The sequence below is a fragment of the Phasianus colchicus genome, chromosome Z (assembly GCF_987193195.1).
Source record: "Phasianus colchicus chromosome Z, bPhaCol1.hap1.1, whole genome shotgun sequence".
In the NCBI taxonomy this organism is placed as follows: Eukaryota; Metazoa; Chordata; class Aves; order Galliformes; family Phasianidae; genus Phasianus; species Phasianus colchicus.
The window spans coordinates 25842968-25863041 of NC_143476.1; the positions used below are offsets into that span (position 1 = coordinate 25842968).

The 20074-nt window shown below is 43.5% G+C and overlaps 1 long non-coding RNA gene across 1 annotated transcript; it reads left to right on the forward strand.

Moving 5' to 3' along the window:
• Positions 1–767: 767 nt before the first annotated feature.
• On the forward strand, positions 768–16547 carry LOC149912753 (uncharacterized). The gene is made up of 3 exons (XR_016462049.1): positions 768–2913; positions 9839–9945; positions 15272–16547. It is a non-coding gene; the product is annotated as an uncharacterized LOC149912753 (long non-coding RNA).
• The last annotated feature ends 3527 nt before the right edge of the window (positions 16548–20074 follow it).

The window sequence follows — 20074 nt, forward strand, 5'->3', positions numbered from 1 at the left end:
CTACTTTTCCCCCCTTCCTTCCACCCTCGCCTCCTGCAGGGGGCAATGGCGAGCCGGCCCCGTCGCCAGCCCCGTCCCTCCGGCACCGCTGCTTCTCAGCCGCCCCGAGGCTGATCTGGCCCGCGGGGGAAGTCCCGGCCCTGCGGCGTTGGCACACGCGATCCGAGCGCTTCGGGATGACTCAGTGTAGCCTTAAAATAAGAACGAAGTGCCCGGCTTTGTTTTAGCCAACTGGTTTTTCCAGTTTGCAGCGTTATAAATGTTAATTATTAATAACGCTGGCACTTGGAAGATAGGGGTATTTTTCTGCACAAAGTCCAACGCTGGGCAGAAGATGGGCCCGGAACTACCGAACTAAAAGCATGAGTGAGGGGAGGTGGAGGGCCGTGCTGGGAGGATGCTCAGGGCCCTCTCTGAAAATTACGGGCATTAAATCACCAGCTGCTCACAGGCAGTGCTTCCCCAGTCCGCAAAACAACCTGAACGTTGTTTCCCTAAGGCAAATTTCCTCTAACACTGCTGCCTCTGCCCAGCCAACTTCTCCAGCCCTCCTTTTTTTCCTCCAAACTCTCCCAATTCTCTGAAACTTCCAAGTTAGAACACAGCACATTTCTGTGCTGTTTAAAGTTGACTTTGGGGATTGCTTAACTCAGGATTTGTGTCCCCCTCGCCTGGGGACACACATTGACAATTTTCCAGAACCTGCTGCTGTGCCTTGGCAGAAGGAAGCATCCTGTTGCAGTGCTTGCCGCTCTGTGTGTGTTGGCATCTGTACATCCCGGGGCTGCTTTTGCCTTGCCAGCGGTGCTGCACGCCTGCCTGAGGAACAGTCAGTGCCTGTGACTGACTGCTTGCATCAGCAACAAGCGATAATTCACTGCCAATGTCGAGCAGAGTGAAATGGGTTTTTAATGGGGCTGAGCATGGCCAGACCTTGGTGGCTGGGCTGAGTGGTGCTGGATGGGTCACCTGGGTATGTGAACCTGACAAGAGGAGGAAAAGAGGTGGTGAAAGAGCAAGGACTTCTGGAGAGACAGGTGCAAGGGGATGGCACCCGTCATTAAACGATGTCTACAAGAAGGAGGTGTGCTGATTTTACCTGGGACAAAGACCAACCTGTTCATCTAAGGACCAAATCTGGAAAGCAGGAGCCATGGTGCACAGCATATCACTTCTGATTGGCTGCAAGAGCAGCCAGGGGCTGCAGACTTCCGCACATACCACGATAGGGCAGGCAAGAAGATGGAAAGAGTGGAACACCTCACCTATAGGAACAGGCGAGAGAGCTGGGGCTGTTCAGCCTGAGAAGGAGAAGGCTCTGGGATGATGTGATTCAGCATCTAAAAGGGAGTTATAGAAGAAAAAGGGACAGACTCTAGCAGGATCTGTGGTGATAGGACAAGGGGAAATGATTTCAAACTAAAAGAAGGGAGATTTGGATTGAATATAAGGAAGAAGTTTTTTACAATAAAAGTGGTGAGACTCTGGCACAGGTTGAGTAGAGAGCTGGTGGATGCCCCATCCCTGGAGACACTCAAAGTCAGGCCGGACGGGAATCTGAGCACCTGATCTAGCTGTAGGTGTCCCTGTTCACTGCTGGGGAGTTTGACTAGATGGCCTTTAGAGGTCCCTTCCAACTCACTTGATTGTATGACTCTATGAAGATGGTCTCCTGGCATCTCAGGTTGCACTTGGTTATCTCCTTAGTGCACTGCAGCAGATAGACCACAGGGCCAGGAGCTGCTAGGCCTGGCTCTGGGATACCATGGATGAACAGAGCTGGGTGAGCCCATCATGAACTTTCCACTTTTCATTGTGGAATTGAAAAGCAGCAATTCCATCACACTCGGCACTGCACCTGTTTGCTGGTAGAATCCAATAGGATCATGAAAGGAAGCACCCACATGCTTTTTGAAAGCCCCACCTTTTCCTGTTGGTAACTGAGTTACTACCCTACATGAGCAAGGCCAGGAGGACACAGCAACATGAAGCAGCCCTTCATTTTTTAATCAGTCCACGGGTTGCTGTCTTTCTTTAAGAGGCAAAATGATTTGAACTGTTCTTTGAATAGCAAGGGCTCTATATTTTTTCCTTGAATAGTTTTGTCCCATCTGTCATTGCTTTAATGGGTTTGCCCTGCTTTTGAATTTAGCTGTTTCCTAAGCTTGAAGACTTACAGAGGTGTATTCTACAGCATGGCCAGAGCAAACAAGGACTGCACAAAGAGCATCATTTCTAAAGACCCTGCAGGTAAAGTCATTTGCATATAGCAAAGAGGAGTAATTCTTGTTTGTTTACTTGTTTGCCACTTTTTGTGTGCATGAGGCTGATTTTTCCCAGAGCCAGTGAAAAAGTCATGGGAAAATAGAGAAAGCTTGAAAAATGAATGTTTCCTGATTAGAAGATGGTGCTCATTGGTTGGTGATAGATTTGACATATATCGGAAGATACAGGGAGATGTATGTGTGAGAAGCTCAAGTTCCTCTGTGGTGATGTCTCTGAAGAAGAAGTGAGGTACTGGCATTGCTATTAATCTCCCTTCCTGAACCCTCCCTTGGGACCCATAGCTCTTCCATTACTAGCCATCTGAAACTCTTAAGGCACTGCTGTCCAGTACCCTCTGGAAAGGATTGGAAGCTTATAACTCATCTGCCTCCCTAGAAGAATCTCTGTCCTGCTACAAGAATGGGTATTTCTCTTCTAGCCATCTCCCAGTCCCTCAATCCCTGTGGAAAAACTTCAGAGGAGGTCTCTCCCACATTTCTAATCTCAGGCTCTTCTTTTTAAGGCTACCTCACCTTTTAACTGGTGCTTAACTGAAGTGAGAGCTTTGCACGCATTTCAGCTTCCTTGAGCTTGTAACAAGCAGAGCAGCAGCAAGACATCGGCAGATTTGCCTATAGATTTGGGAAGGTAATGCACTTGTACTGTTTGATTTTAGTTTACAAACACAAGAAATGGTGGGATTTTGCTCCCGAGGAAGCTCTGAAACTGTTGAAATTAGCAATGCAATCTCAGCAACCACCCATGAGAAGTCAGCTTTCACTGCTGCCAGTGGATTTTCCAAGCCCTCTTCCCATGGTTAAGTTCCAGGTTTCTTTTGTTAGAGTAAAAGTGGTGCTTCTAAGAAGTGTAACCTGAGCTGATAACATGCTTCCTCACAAAATGTACATTAAGGTGGAAGATATGAGAAAATGAGAAAATATGAGATATGTGCTTCTAGCACATAATGGACTTGCATTTGCGTGAGAAGAAAGAGAGAGCTTAGCAGTAAAGTGCTTCTGAGTTTAACCTGAAGTATTTAAATTGTATTTGTGCTAATGAGCTTGCAAGTCACAAGGCAGTAAACAACACCTCTGACATCTTTCTGCGGCTCCTCCCCTGCAGTGCAGAGATGCACTGACCTGGACAGTTAATTCACTTGAAGTGTCTTTCTGGACGATCTGTTGTGCTGAAGTCAAGAAAGTCTTCTGTTCCACTGCGCCAGCGCCCAGTGGAGGAAATGATTAGATCAATATTCTCTGCATTTGAACAGGAGTAAAGACACTGTAAGAGTACACTAAGAGAAGGGGTCAATGCTGCCTGCTCTGAGATTAAGTGTCAGGCTTCCATATTGTTTCCATAAATGACTCCAGCACTGCTTCTACGTTAGTGGACCAGCAGGAGCCCATTACTCTATGATAACAGTCTCTTGCTCTCATAATAAGAGCAGTACGGTAACTACTCTCAGATTTTTAACATGGGCTCTGCATAATGTTGCTCTGATGGTATTGCTGAAGGCAATTGTTGGTGGCTCTGTTGCTGTCAGGGAAGTTTTGCCACGGACAGCGGTGTACCCGAGGGTGGACCCTCTCTGGCACATGGTGTGTTATGTTAACCACCTCAGGGATGCCTGGCCTGGACGTCCCTGTGCAACAGTCTTAGAGCTGCAGTCATTGCTGGGCAGGAGAAGTCCACTGCTTGCTTCATAGGCTGCCTCGCAGTACACACTGTGTTTTCAGGGCACTGAGATGTGAGGATGAGGAGTGCCGTAGGAAATTAGTAATGAGGAAACATGAGGAAATTAATAATGCTGCATTCTGAGCAGGGATTGAATAGCGTGCAGTAACTGAGGCCTGGGGCCACATTCTGCACAATGAGGAAGAAACAAAATAAGGAATAGCTGCTCATTAGGCTCCGGATTCAGCTGGTCTGAGTTCCACCTAAGTCTCTTTGCCAAGTCTTTCCTACCGGTAAGCTTTGGGTCTGCGGGGACACCAAGCCCATGAGAAGCCCTAGGTGGAATTTAGGAGAGGGCAAAACCTGTCTGCCACAGAGCAGTATCTGCCTGGAGCAACCAGGAAAGCTGAGCCACTGAGGGAAGTGACTGGCAATCTTGTAGCACAGGAAAGGGGCCAAGAGACGGCGGCATGGGCAACTTCAATTCTGTCACATCAAATTTGTTAGCACACAATGTTGTGCGCTTGATTATGCAACATTAACGTCCTCACTTTTTTTTTTTTTTCTTTCTTAATGAGAAGGCCTAATACCGTCCATTTGGGAATAAATGATACAGCTAAACCTAAAAGAAAAGAGGAAGTTCTTGAAAGTTTCCATATATAAGTTAGTGAAATTGTAGTGCAGAACTGGTGCAAGACTACAAATAAATGCATAAACAATTAAGATACAGTAGGGTATTTATGCTAGTTAAAAACTTCAGATGCTAGCATCCCATGAGCCATGACGTGCTCACTGTCAGCTGAATGTATGATCTTACCCTCAGAAATCTGATTGCCAAAGAGTGTTCCTATTGATAAATCCTCCTATGCAGCCTTGCAGGCCATCATGTTACACACAGGGAAGTGTGGGCTCCAAGTAAGGCAACCAGCACCTGCTAGGAGCCTATATGCCTACAGGGTAGAGAGAGCCTGGAGTTCTCCTTAGGGCACTAAATTACTCTGCCCTCAGTGTCCATAGAGTGTGCTTAAGGCTGATAAAGGCTGGAGACTGAATGAAGCTATGTGGTTGCATTCCAGAATAGTGCCTGTGCCTCAGGACATGCCATTGTGCTGGCAGCTCTTGTTTACAGAGCTAGCACTCATTTTGAAAAGTGAGTTGAGCTTTGCTGTGATTAAAAGCAGCCAGTGACACTTTTTTTGCCCAAATCTGTGTGTGTGTAGCTATGGAACATTGCTTCATCACCTGAAAAGAAGCTCTTCTGCTCTGTGTTTTTCTAGTGACTTTCACCAACAAAGGATGTCTGTGTAAGTCCCATGCTCTTCATCTGAATGCTCACATTTGCGTCACAGAGGTATAGTCTGTTCTTAAAATTCCCTCTCTGCCCTGTTTGTTTCACATTTCAAGTTTGTCCCAGGTCCATGCTTTCTTTACTTCTTTCTCCTCTCCAATTTTTCTTCAGTTTCTACTCTTCTGATAGCTATAAGTGTCTCTTCAAGAAAGTGCTTACCCTATATCATATCTTTTTTCCTCAAACTTTGTGTGAGAGGACTCTCTCTGACTGCCTGGTGAAGCTGATGAAGGCTGTCAGCACCTCTGGTACTCTGTAACAAGTTCCCCAACAAGTAATGTTGGCTTTATTCACCCACAGTTCCTTCTCTTTGGAAAAGACTGGCTTAAATCTCAACAATCAGATTACTGCACACAGGATATGAGTAGTAACATCTCCATCTGTGCTGAAGGTTTTGGAAGCCAGAAGTTTGTTTTACAGTATGACTACCAAGATAGATCTGATGTGTGTCAGTCATCGAAAGGCTGCACAAGATGTTTCTTAAGAGCAATCTGGGGCGCCGTTACACAGTCAACTGCTTTCTTGGTTATAGTGGAAGTAATATGTGCAAAAAGAGTGCAGAAGAAAGGAGATGCATCATGACAAAGGACCTCCCTCCCTGTCCTGGTTCTTGAGTCAGTCTGTGGCTTTACAGTGACCCAAAAGCTGTTGTTTGCCAGAATTTTCTTTAACCTCAAACTTCATGATAAAGAAATGTCTCTAGGAGTCATTCTGCAGTTTCCTTGACTCAGTTTCCCTCTGCTGCTGTGTTACATCTTTAGATTGTTCCAATCCCCTCCTTTGTGGACTGTGTTTATTTTGTTCCTGGTAGTTAACAAGACTGCTCTGTTCATAGCCTTCAATGCAGCAGTTACCAAAGGGACTTAGTCATGTGTTGCTTCTAGGACTATGCAGCAACAGGCTGCTCTCAGGGTCATTAATTCACTTCTCTCCTAAGCAGCACTGTTTCAGCAGAGGATTTTCTGCTGTGACTCTTCTGCACAGCCAATGCAAATGTGAAAGGTACGTATCTAACTTCTGTGTCCTGCAGAGTCATGCGGAGCACCTTAAGACATAGGTGGCTGAAAACATGACTCCAAAGGACATCTGTTTAGTTTTATGGCCAGTGTTTTATTTAGTTTTATTTGCCAGTGCTCAAGGCTATAGCGTGTCAGAGGCACCTGAGGCAGGCAGCTTCAGTAGTTAAAAACATAACACAGCAGATGTAAATACTTGTAAGGGAATATTTAATTATTCATTGTAAATTTAAGGCAAGGACCGAATGAGTAGTATCATTTGGGAATCAAAGATAATTTTAGCGCTGCCACATTGGTTAAAATGTGGCTTCTATCAGTGCTAACTATTTTTCCTTAGTTTGTTAGCTCATGCCAAACTTGTGTTAGCTATGCTATTTAAAAAGGCATTTATTTTGCCATTGGGAGCAACATCCATGCTGCTGCTGCGGCATTTGTTTGCCAGCAAAGAGCAGCACATGAGGGAAAGCCATCTGGTTTCAGCAGCTCTCTGTGGTACTTTCCATTAGCTGTGCAGGGTTACCCAGTTCCCACTCGCATATACCACTGTTTTGAGATAAAATGTCTGCTGATTTATCACAGCCTGCATTATTAGTCTTACTGAGTTCTGAACTAAGTCAAAGTGAGATTGTTTTCTTTTTTTTCTTTCTTTCTTAAGGTAAACTAAAGACCACATACACCAGCTTACCATGGCTTGATAGATGAATGTTTACCAAACTCTAATTGATTTATTTGTTAATTTAGATCCCATTTCTAGATCTTAATATTCCTAGGATTTGTTGTGCCATGTGTAGTATTGTGAGGAAAGGAAGAAAGATTTTACTGTTGCAGGAAAGTGATTGCATGACAATTAGAGCACATTTAAATATAATAGACAAAATTGAAATGGGCACCTATTATGGGAATAAGTACTTTTTATTGAAATTCCAAAGAAGAGGCGAACTTTCTAGCATATCTTGCAGCAATCAAGTCATGGTGTTGAGAATCTGTGAGTCACAATCATCTCTGTGTCAACAGATGTTAGAGTAAGCATAGATTCATGACTTCACCCCAGGAATGAGCCATTTGTGGTGGGGAGTATACTTACTCAGACACTCGAATTCCAGTACTGTCAGAGAAAGGCTAAGAAGTCCACCTTTCTTCACTCACTGTTGTCCTCTCTTGAAAGGCCTTTTGTCCCATATCACATTCTTACTCTGTTTTCTTTCCCTTAGATTTTTGCAGGGAATCCATAGGAACTTGTTTATGCAAAAGGCATCAAAATGAATGGGATGGTGTTTTGCCTAATAGATCTTAGGCTGAAATAATTTGAAATAAGTACAGCTGTAATGATGAGTATGAGACGGCAGTCAAGCTGGTTGTCATTGACTTCAGTGGTAGTGTTATTAGTTCCAAAAACTGAGCAGCAAAGAACTGGAGATAAGCCTAGCTCTGTCATCCATACCATGGTAGACCTATAAACACCTCTGTGCTCTGTCCATGCATTAGCAGAACTGATGCTAAAGTGAAGGTCATACTGTTTTGATTCCATACCTTACTTTTCTAATGGAATGACTGGAACAGCTGTGATTAGAGGTGATTATGTACGTAAGACTACACAGAAACAAAGACACTGCTTTAATGGATGCTCCACTACAGTAACTTCTTCATGTTTATTAGGAACTGAGTAATGAATATAACATAAATAGCATTTTGAGTATTGAATTTTGAAGTCTGAGTGGAACTTATAGTATAGTTTCTAGACTTTGACTTGTTGATGGAGTTAGAGTCCAATTCATATATTAGAGAGTTTTTTGATGGCTATGTCTTCCAAAACCAGAAAACACTAGCACTGCAGTTAAAAGGTGTTGAGGCTTGGAGTAACAGAAGTCCTGGCTGGACTCTGTCCCTGCTTCCCATTGTGACTACCTACAAAGTGCTTCTGCTTAGCAGTTCATAGATATCTCTAATTCTTACTCGGGATTGTTGCTCAGTGATGCAATGTGTGGGTATCAGCTACAGATTGCCAGTAGGAGAACATTTGCTGCCAGGTCTAGGCAAGAAGCAGTCTGGAGCTGCAAGTGCGGAGTGGAATAAAAAGCCACGGGAACCTTCCCTTCCCTTCCCTTCCCTTCCCTTCCCTTCCCTTCCCTTCCCTTCCCTTCCCTTCCCTTCCCTTCCCTTCCCTTCCCTTCCCTTCCCTTCCCTTCCCTTCCCTTCCCTTCCCTTCCCTTCCCTTCCCTTCCCTTCCCTTCCCTTCCCTTCCCTTCCCTTCCCTTCCCTTCCCTTCCCTTCCCTTCCCTTCCCTTCCCTTCCCTTCCCTTCCCTTCCCTTCCCTTCCCTTCCCTTCCCTGTAGTGCCCCCCCTCCCTTTTTTTTTGTTAGTTCAATACTGCAATTAATTAGAAGCCTTGAAATAAAGTATTTTACTAAATGAAATGCCTTGGCAGTGCCCTTCTGAAACGGCTGTAGCTGAATTGGAATTTCCAGACCATTACAGTGTAGTTAGCTGAACAGATGATCTCTGCTTTCCTTTCTCAAGCTTTGTGCTTTATAAAAATGTTTCCTGATTCTCTTAATATACAGCATTTGAAATCTGCTTTATGGATATTTGCTTTATTAAAGAAAGATCACCCCCTTTATTTTGTGTCTGTATTTCCCCTAATACTGGGGACATTTCATCTGTGCTGCAGTTACATCTAAAGTATTTCTCACCCCTTCTCCACTGAGATATTTTTTTAATCCAGATTAACTAATTCAGGGTAACTAGCATAGAGGAGGACCACACTTCTTCCCTTTTTCTTTTTTTCCCCTCCAAGCTGAATTCACTTTCACAAATCATTCATATGACAAACGATACTAAGGCTCTTGGTTTGATGAAAAAGACACACCATACAAGTCTGATATTTTTTCCAGAACAGATAGTTCATCCCTAGTTAAATATACTTCCTTGGCAAAGCACATGTAGTCTTTATTGAAAACTGATCAGCATGCCAAGTTTCAGTTGTTTAGTATGAGTATGGATGGTTTTAAGGATGAAAGAAAATAATACTTTTTCTTGGCATGGTAGTGTATCAGAAACATCCATGCTAAATGCAGTCATACTTGAAACAAAGAAAAAGAGGAGCCTGCAGGAAAAAAAAAAAAAAAAGACGACTTCTCTCATTTGAAGAAGAAATGCAGCAAGTCAGCATCAAAGAATTGTTAGTTCTAAGTTTGTTAACAGTTAAAAATGCTAGAAATGGTAATGCCAGGTGAAAAGTCTTATGTTATTTTAACTCTGCTACGAATAGCCCGGTGTAGGATATGGTTAGTTAGAACACAACTCTATTGAAATCAAAGTGTTTACTGAATTGCTGGGGTGCTGTTTCTCACTGTGCCAAAGAGCCTTTCATCTATTCTCATATGTTGGTGGTTCCCTGTTGAGGTGTTAGCAAAATAAATAAGGGCAACATGAGCTTTTCTTCTTTCACACAGCCAGAGAGCTGCCTGAGCCTGGGGAGTTGTGAAGGCAGCCTGTGGACACCTGCCCACTGCTTTGTGTCTCAATTTGTTTGCAGGGGCTTTGGACTCTGCTAGCAGACAGCAACCCACGAGCATATATCAGCCTCTGCTAGAAGATGGGCAGCCCAGCAGGACCGTGATCAACCCCAGATCCATCAGAGCAGTAAGAAAAAGGCAACTTGTGCAGTTTGGTTCTCTGACATTTAAGCTGTACTTCTCACTTCCTTGTGTTTGCTTGCTGTGCCTTTGTTTTCCACTCTGGAAGTGCTGTGTTCAATTCTTCTGGTGCCTTTAGCTGTGTTGGGATCAAATACAAAATGCATCTCTGAGCACAGTTTCGCACTTTGAAAGTCTGTAGTAGGTCAAAGTGTATTCCACAGCAGATACAAAGCACAAAAATCTGCTTTGATCAGGTTTATCCAGCTTTTTTTTTTTTTTTTTTCTCTTACTTCTTTACTATGCATAACACTGGACCATTACAAATCCTGTTAGCTTTCATTAGAAGTAGAGTATTTACTTTTCCTGTTTAGCGTGTGTATGCCAATGTGCTTGTATCTGTCTGGGCTCCTCAGGTAGACTGGCACACCAGCCATAAGCCCATGGTTTCAGAGATGCAGCCTACCCAGGTTTCACCCAAATGTTAGCTCTGTCATGTGATAGATGCCTGGACTAGCTTTTCTCCTTATGGACATCTGCACTGCTCATTGCTTCCTGTGCATTGGGCAGCACTTCCAGGGCTGGCTTCTCCACCACGGTAACATTGCCCTTTGATCACAAGACAGACCTTCATGTGGACATGAGGCTCTTGGATATCTGGCTATTATTTTGACTTCTGCATCTTGTCCTTCTCATGACAAAAACAGAGAGTGATGTGTGAGCTCGTCTTGCCCTGACACACAGGAGACAGCTGCGGTTGAACCTGGGAGCCTTGAAGCTGTTTGAACATAGAGATCTTGTCACTGCTGAATGCAAAGTCTGTCCTTGCAGCTGCCACTGTGGCTGCCTATATCCTAGAGATAAGTAGAAGGTGGTTGAGATTTGCCTCACAAGACAAATACACGATCCGGTATCTTTAAAGGGAGAAGAGTGAGATACTGAAAGGCCACTGGAAGGAGGTGGGAAACGAGATATTTTCCTCACTTGGCCCTAAACCTTAACAAATATCAGCCAGGATTAGTTTTTTAATGTCACCAGATTTCTCCTGCCAGACATGAGTCTTCTGCAGTTTGGCGGAGAAATGTTCCTATCTGATATCTAGTGAACCATCACTAGAAAAAACAAAGACTAATAGTTTGGTGAAAGTGCAAAGTCAATAGTGCTGAGTAATGTATTTGCATACTGGCATAGACATTATGAAAGCAAATAAGATTATGTCAAACTCATCTGGAAGAGAGTTAATTTAACATCCTGGCTAACATTACGCAACAAGAAGGACGCGGAGGAGGGGCAGGGAGTGGATGCAATAGACTGGCTGATGAAGCCTGGGGGACAAAATGTCCTAGTGGAAATTCTATGTAGCACAAAAGAATGTAACATAAGAACCCAGCAGAACAGCACTGATTCAGGGCTGCTTACATGCACACACAACTGTTATTCTATTAGTTTTAGGAGCGCACAGGGCAATGAGGGGGAAAAAAAATCTGTAAGACAGATTAGCTGTCTCATTCATCTTGAGTTCTAAGACACTACTTGGTTCTAGTTCAGAAAAGCCCCTTTAGGACATGTAGGGCGTGAGCATGCTGCAGTGCATTTGATGGATAAAGGCCAGTCTGTATTGTAAACTGCAGGACTGAGCAAAGGCTAAAGCTGTGTTTTCCAAAATCAACTGTGCCGGGAGAGATGATTGCCCCCAAACTTTTCAAGGGTTGAAAAGTGGCAGGAAACAGGGGTCTTTGGCTTTGGACTGAGTCTTCATATCCGAGCTTCAAATTTTAACAGTTTGGTTAAAGCACAGGTTTTGAGTAACTCCATTTTTTGGGGGCAGTTTTGCTCCAGACTCTTGGTAAAAGCCTTGTATAGTTTATGTTTCTCTCTCACTGTTACAGACTTGGATCTAATAGAGACTGAAATGAAACTTAAACCCTTACTTTCAAAGATCATTGCAATCAGTCTTGCTAATAATAGCAAACTTCTGTTCCTCTCGTGCTGATAGTTAAATGTCTCTAAATCCAGGCTGGCCCTCAATGCTAACACTAATGAATAAGCATCAAAGCTAGAGTTTGTGAACAATCTCTCTCCCAAGGAAATTTGGAAGAAAAAATTGACATAAATTAAAGTATTTGTGGACAGTTAGAGGTGTGACACTATATCACAGTATGGTGATGGGAATGTTTTTGTGCCGTTTGATTCATGTGCTGCATCATGCTACATATAATTCAGGAAAAAATATCACCTAGCATAACCACCATGTGAAGTCTTTTAACAGCTAATGTTATAGTAAGCCAGTCTTGGACCTCACGGTGAATATTTATGGCAAATCTGTCTTCAAGAGCAACAGATACAAGAAACATCATGCTAGTGTTCAGTATACTGACGTCATCAAGTGCTCCCATGCTGTTAGTTTAAGTGTGTTTTGCATGTAATGGCATAGGGCTCAGAAGCTTCCTGGGATAAATCTTTACCCAGGAGTACTTCAAAGACTCTCAGCCTCCTTCTAAAGCTTCAATATAAGCGATTGTTCCTGTAGCTAAGTAACCATGGCTATGCTGAATGCTGCTGGATTTTGCCTCTAAAACAAAAAGGAGTTTGCCTACGGTCTCGGGGCAGAAATTTGCACTCTTTTGTCTAGGGTAGGGAGATTGGGGGCTTATTTTTGAAGAGCAGTCAACAGGGAGACTTCCAGATGGTTATGTGAGTAAGGGTTTAATCCTCCTAAGGGGCACCAGACTACAAGGCTAGGCAGAAAGAAAATTAAATTTAAAATTGTTGGATCCTTGAAACATTGGAGTAGCCTTGGAGGATTAAAAGAATACAAGCATTAGAAAGTTTAGCTCTAGCAAAGCTTGATGGAAAAGTAGTTGAAAGCACTGGACTTCAAAGGGACATTTAGAACAAAGTAGCAGTGAAGCCCATGAGGAATGGTACCAAAATGGTGCATCTGTTACATTGTGAAGTCTGACTGTGAGCAGATACCACTTTCAGGAGCAAGATCCACTCAAGTACGAGAGCCCCAGCGACAGTCTCTTAACACAGTGAAAGTGGAAGTTAAAATTGGAAAAACAAAAACAAAAACAAAACATATGAAAGGCTGGAGAAGAAAAAGTAGAGAGCACATGATTTGTCCAAGCTCCAGTCACTGATCTGAAACACAAGTCTCCCGAGTCTCTGACTGGAACAAAACATCTGATGAGAGGGCTGGAATATACAACAGAAGGGAGGGAATACGCATGATGGAAGATGATCACAGTAAATTAGAAAATAACGCAAAGCAGTGTCTCCTTGAGGAAAGTTTCTTACTTTAAAAACAGCTCAGTTGTGACTGGCATGTTATAGCACCTGGGATTTACAGTTTTCTGAATGTCTGGGGGTGTCTGTTATTCCCTGTCAAGAAAATCACTTTAGCTGTTGGTGCCTGATTTCTGCTGCATATCCATCCCTTGTGAAGTGGTCAAGGTCCACTCCTGATGTCCTGATCTTCACCACCACTAACCCTTTTCTGTCCCTCTGTCCTTTTCTGAGGGCAGTACAGAATTAGTGATAAGGAGACTAGCTTTGAATAAAGAACATACCTAGAAAATGATAAGAAAAGAGTAAGAAATATGTTCTACTTGGGTATCATAACGTTCTCCCCTGCTTTTCTTTGCAAATTCTTGTTAGTTTCTGAGAATGTCTTGGGCAGAGATTGAGCCTGTTCTTTGATAAACTTTGTGAAAGTTTTGATTACATCAGAACTAAAAACCTCCAGCTGGATATTAACTGTGAAAGAAAATAGTATCCAAGAAAACAGGAGTTCTTTAGCAAACAGTAAGACGTCTCTGAATGTTTTGTTTTTATTTTTTTTTTACTGTTTACAAGTGTGTTTCAATTTCCTTTTACAAATTAAAGGATTGTTTACTGGGGATGCCAGAGCACCCTATTACTGTACCCTGCTCTGTGCCTACATCTGCACTGATAAACATGTGTGATTCTGCAGGTGTTGACACTTTGGTCAGAGGTCATATGTGCTAGGTCAGGCTAGCTGTTGACCAGATTTCCCCCTTAGAATACATCCCCAGTGCCTGCCCCTATCACTCAGTATCCCTAGAAGCTACCTGTGCTGTAGCCAGGTAGGCATTTATTTATCTTCCCAAAATCCCTCCAGTATGACTAAAACATTCCCCTTCCTTCCCCTCTTTCCTTAGTGGGGAAATAGGCTAATAGATCCTTACAGATGCTTAATTCTCTAAATCACAATTGCTTTACAGGTAAATGAAACATTTGAGTCGCTCATTAATCACAGTCAGCGAATTTATCTAGCTTCTGAGAGAAGCAGGAAATAAACTGAGATCTCCTCAATCTTTTATCATTTCCTGAAACAGGGAACAGCCTATCTGCCTTTTTTTTCTCCTTGTCCTGACACAGCACCATATACACTTCCCTCAGCTGTTTTCTTTTCCTCAGCCAACACCCTTCTTTGGCTGCCTCTGACTTTTTCCTAATTGTTTCTCTTTCTCTTTCACCTCTTTCTTAATCTTGTGTTTTGTTTTGTTTTACTTTGCTTTCTCCTCCCATTTTCTTTTTTTCTGTTGGTTTTTTTTTTTTTTTTTTTGGTACCACTTTTATATTGGCCCAGCCAACCTCATCTCCAAAGGGAAAGCCATGAAGCTAGCCCTGGGGCTGCACTGACAGGTCTGTGCTGGCCTCTGGCTTTTACTGACAAGGTTTTCAAATACAGCTCTGTTTTCGGTGTGTAGGGCAATGCTGTTTCATTTATGTGTTATTGTGGTGAGCAAACTTAAGTTACTTAGGTTAAAGGCTTGATAGTTTCTTAGAAAGACCCTTGAGGGCATACTTACAGTCAGGCATGTGCTTGAGCCATACTGATGTTGTGTGACTATGCATTTTGTTAAGTGGGAGTGCTTTTCTTGAGCAGGAAAAAGGATCCTTAAGCTGTACTCTTGTGATTGCTGTGCATGGCAGTTCTGTATGGTCACACAAAGGTTTAAATGCTGGAAGAGACTGTTCTGGTAATCTAGAAAGACATCCGGAGTACCAGGGGTCAAAGAACCCAGTTTCTTCCTTAGTAGCCTTTTAACAGTTAGTGGAGACACAGTTAACTTTATGGTTTATACTATCTTATCAACACTACATAAAATGCTCCCAGACTGGAGCACGTCTGTAATTATGTACCTGGCACGCAAACTATATTTTCGCAATGGCATGCTTATGTTCGTCATGATATTCAGTTACAGGCGTCATTTCGGTTTTTAATTGTGCTGCTGGATTTACTGCAGCTCTATGCATTTGCTGATATTAGAGGACTTCAGATGACTAAGTCTTTCTCTTTGTAGGATCCTCTTCCTCCTTTTGGAGAAGAAGAAGCAGAGGCAAAGGGCAGTGAGATGGAGATCGGGGTGGAAGAAGCCCTGCACATGCATTTGGACCAGAGCTGTAATAATAGGAGCAAGGTGCCATGTCTTTATTACACCATTGAAGCAAGATCACTCGATCCTTCTGCCACAGCTTAGATAGACTTAATTTCTTTGTTGCTCTACTGTATCTAGTATTTCCTGTAATGCTTAGAGAGAGAGTATTAGAGTTGCTTCTATAGCAGTGTTGTTTGATGACTTGGCCTTAGTTCTAGCAATAGCAAGTTGAAGTCTGCATTTCTAATTCTGAAAAAAAGTTGGTTGGATTTTCAAAGGACTCTCCAAAGTGACAGACCCAAGTTCCTGGTGTGCTTTTTCTTTGTCTGTGTTTTACCTAAATTCTCCTTCATCCTTTACACTCTGTTTTCCACAAATGGAGGTTTCAGGTCAGAAAGTTGCTTCCAGATTTTCTCACTAAAGTACCTGTAAAATGGAAAACCCTTCAGTGAGTTTTGGACTGAACCTTGAGGACTGGCATCGTGGAAGAACGAGGCTCTGCCTGTTGACCTGGTCTGTGTTGCCAGCACTACACTGTCTTACTCCTGACTCTCTCCAAACACTGCTGAGGACCTCAGGCAAGGTGGGAGAGGCAGTCCCCTGGCTCTTCCCTGACACAAAATGCCTTTGTCACACAGTTTGAGCTACATGTACCCAGAGCAAGGACACTCTGTGTCCAAATACCTGGGTCTGTAGTAGCATGGAACAGGACAAGGTTGCCATGTGGGAGAATCTTCCCACTTGTGTAGGAGGCTGCCTGCCTCTTGAATTGGGAAGTGCAGCCTTCCTTAAGACATGTCTCTTGGAGGCCCCTTCCCGGTTCTCACAGGTGAGGTGTCTGAAAAGAAAATGCTCTCAGTCTCTGAGGCAGTGCTTTTCACCTTGTGCATGGCTTGCCCTGAGATGCCTTCCTGCTTCTGGTCCTGCACTGTATCCATTACCAGAGCCGTATGGTACAGAGCAGCACTGCAGGAGAATGAGATTACTGTGCAGCTCAGTTTCCTGGGCCATCACCTCCACTTATGGAGACATGGCTTGGCTTGCTAAGGAAAGTGTCTCTGTAAGAGTTCTGAAGGCATGATGAAGATGTGCATTGGCAATCAGAGTTTTCATTTGATAGGGTGCTACTGGACTGGGCTATTTAGTGAGCAGCATCACCTTACTGATGTGTAAACTTACCCTCCTTATGCCAACACTGAGGGTTTGCTAGTCTGCCTGCTCTTGGCTTTTATAGGCATGCAAGAGTAGCTGCATGTCTATAAAAGCCAAGAGCAGGCAAAAGGCTGTGAGCTATTTCCATGATGCAGTGACACATGGTCTTCTCTTTATGAGTTAATAAGCAGAGTTATACTTATTTATTACACCTACTAGTGGGCAAGCTTCAAAATGCCAGACAGCACAGTAGATTGCTTGAGCCCTTTTGATCCAGAATGATTTCTGAACAAGGAATGGTGTTCCAGGGTGCCCTTGTGAGATCCCTGGCTGGTCTCCACTTAGGAGAGGAGAAGTAGATGTAAATACGCTGTGGCTGGAGGACTGGCATTTATATAGGTGGTAGTTAAACACATGGAAAAAGATTATTTTTGCCCCCAAACACCTGCCAGCTGGACAAAACAGGCAAAGAATGATGAGGGTGCTTGTGGTGCTCTGATTTGGAGCCTTGCTAAGGCTGACCAGAAAGTTACCTCCTTGCAATCCAAGCTGTACCTTACCCATGCTGTTCAACCTGCACAGATGTAGCAACAGCTTAAAATGAACTCAGTGAAATAGGCAATACTAATTATAACAAGGAGCATTATGTTATACTGGAATTGAGTTAGTTGCAGAAAAAAACTCTATTCCTTGTTAGTTTCAAAATGTAAACCCAGAACTCTTTTGAGGAAGAAAGTAGGGCGAGGTCCACACAGTTATTCCACTAAAGCCTCTGGGCCCTGGCCATTTTGGCCTTGCTGAGAGTCTGGCCCCAGTTAAACTCTCAGGTTGCACTCCAGCAAGCCTCAGAGATCTGATGGAATTGCAAAGCATGCATATGTGTCATTCCCCGGAAACTGTTAGGCACACACACATGCTTAATTAGACTTACACACCTTTGAATTATTTGCTATAATGATTAGCTCCTTACTAATGACTCTCTGATAATTAATGGGTAGCCTAAAAATGGGTATTTCCCACGTCTTAAAATAAAACAGTGATGTTTTTAAATAAAGTATGTGAGCACAAGACAAATGGCAAAATGTGTGTTTTACCTTACCACCTTACCTTAAATGCGGTAAGGTTGGCGAGAGGATTTTTCAAAGGTAGGAGTCTAAAATTAGCTTTTAAAGTCACTGTTAGTAAGCTAAATAAACAACTGGGATTTTTAATAGGCTGAGCACCCAGGCGCTGCCTGCTGAGTGCACGGTGTAGGTTTTAACATTTGTATTGTCACTGGAAGACAGCTCTGATTTCACCTTGTTTCCCACCAAGGATCTCAGCCTGAACACCCACATTTGTGGATGCACCTAGCCGTGAAAAGTGCTGAGCTGGCTCAATGGAGAATGGAGGCACAGGGAGGGACTCAAGCTGTCTGGAGGCTGTGTGCATTTAGGCTGCATTTAGGCTGGGAAAAGAAGCGGTCTGGTTCCTAACTCCAAAATACTGTTAGGTTTATTCTGTAAGTGCGGCAATTTATAGCATCATTAGAAATTCACGTGTTTGCACTCAGAGAGCTGGCTGCTGCTGGTGATGTTATCAGTAAGGAGCATGTTATCTCATATCCACGTCAGCCTTTAAGATCAGTACCAGCTGGTGCTTGGGAAGCAGTTGCCTGATTCTGGAGCAGTGGGTGAAGCTGGGGCTCGTATGGGGATGTTTATGTTTGTGCACCTTCTCTTTTCCCTCTGAGGCGCATACATGCTGACACGTACACATATTCCATCACTCACACTGAGGTCCCTCTACTGCTTGCCAAGTCCATCATGTCAGTTCCCCTAGAGAAGGGTGGGATACTGATGCAAGACGCTGTACTAGATGGCCGTTCCCCTCCCTTGAACTGGAGTCTGATGACATGTCTGCAAAAATGCGTCAGATAGTTGGGGAAAGAGAGAGAGAGAGAGAATGACAGAGAGGGAAGTCTGGGTGGAGGGATTTGGTCTTAATTAAAACAAGTAAAGCTGTGTTTTCCAGGGCCCAGATTGCATTAAAGTCTGGCAGAAGCTGCTGGGTGAAAGTGAATTTTTAGGTGGCTTGGTTGTTTTCCAAGGGATCCTCTGCTGCGAGACAGCAGTGATGCAGGATACGTTTGGCCTGGAATTGATGGGGTGCTTAAGCTGGAGAAGACCATCAAAGAGGTCGAAGATGAGACCAGACAGTGATTCTAGGCTAGCAGTACCAAAACATCTCAGTTTCGGGGCAGGAATGGCACTTTCTTGGCAGAAAATACAGTTTTTCACTCCCTGTGGTCAAAAGGTCTTTTCTCTATACCAAACCAGCCTGTCAGGCCCTAGGAAGGTTTGATTTTGCCATTGGCTGTGTGGCAATGTTTTCCTTCACTACCTGTCTTTCATTCCTTCTTTCCCTCCTAGAACAGTTGTTATAGAGCACCATACAATCACCAACATTGTCATTCTGGATTGGCTGGCAATGAGCAGTGCCGTAGATATGCCTTACAAATCATAATCTTCATTGTGCTGTTGTGCTCTGGAAGCCAGCTTTTACTATGTGGAGATATTCTCCCAATGCTCTGATTCATTGACATTGGAAAAAACTGTACCTTTGAAGAAATGAGACAAACAAACAACAAACTACAAAGAAATCTGGCTAGTATTAGTTTCCAAAGATGCTTCAGGAGGAGTGAAGACAAACCTGCTTCAAAACTCTGCTTTGCATGACAAGGCCTCAGAATCCCTTCTATACTTGATTTCATCCAAAGATGCTAAGCACCAGGGATGAAATATCACAGCCTTGTTGCTGTTGCCAAATGTGATAAGAGGGGTGAACTTCTTTTTATAGTATTTAGTGTATTTAGATTTGAGAAGTTAATTTCTTCAGATTTGGCTTTTTTTTTTTTTTTTTTTTTTTTAACTTCCTTTCTTCTGCTGGTTCTGCTGTGGTCGGAGATGCTGGGAGAGCAGCAGCATTTGAGGATAAGAGATATGCTTCCTCTTCTGTTTGAAATCAGTCAGCTCCATTCTTGTTTTTCTCCCACAGCTCCCTTGCAAGGCCTAACAGGATCTTCTGTGTTATGTAGCTTGATTCATCTGCAGGAAGATTTATTTGGAGGCCTTTACTGAGAACACCTTCTAGGAGAAAGTTTATTGCTTTGCATGATTCACCACAGGTGGGACCAGGCTGAGTTTCAGAGTCTGGGGTGAGCTGACAAGGAGAGAAGGAGAGAGAGAAGGAGAATTGCTTGTCCCTTGAACACATCCTTGGTGTTCCACCTGCACAGTGAGTGAGGGCGCCTGTATGCCCACTCCCTCATGGGAGATGCTGGAGGGATGACCAGTTGCAACGTCACACCTGCCACTGTCTGGCTGCCATGAGGGACGGCCTTGCTGCTGGGCCCTGGCCACCACTCATGTGGGGATTATGCCTTAAGCATAGTGCTATTGCCAGTACTGTTAAGCAAGGCAGAAACTCAGCCCTCATGTGAAGAACAAACACATGTTTGTTTCTCCTTGCTCGGTTGTGTGCCCAGCATTTGGATTCCCACAATCTGGAAGATTTTAATGCACTGTTTAAATAAGA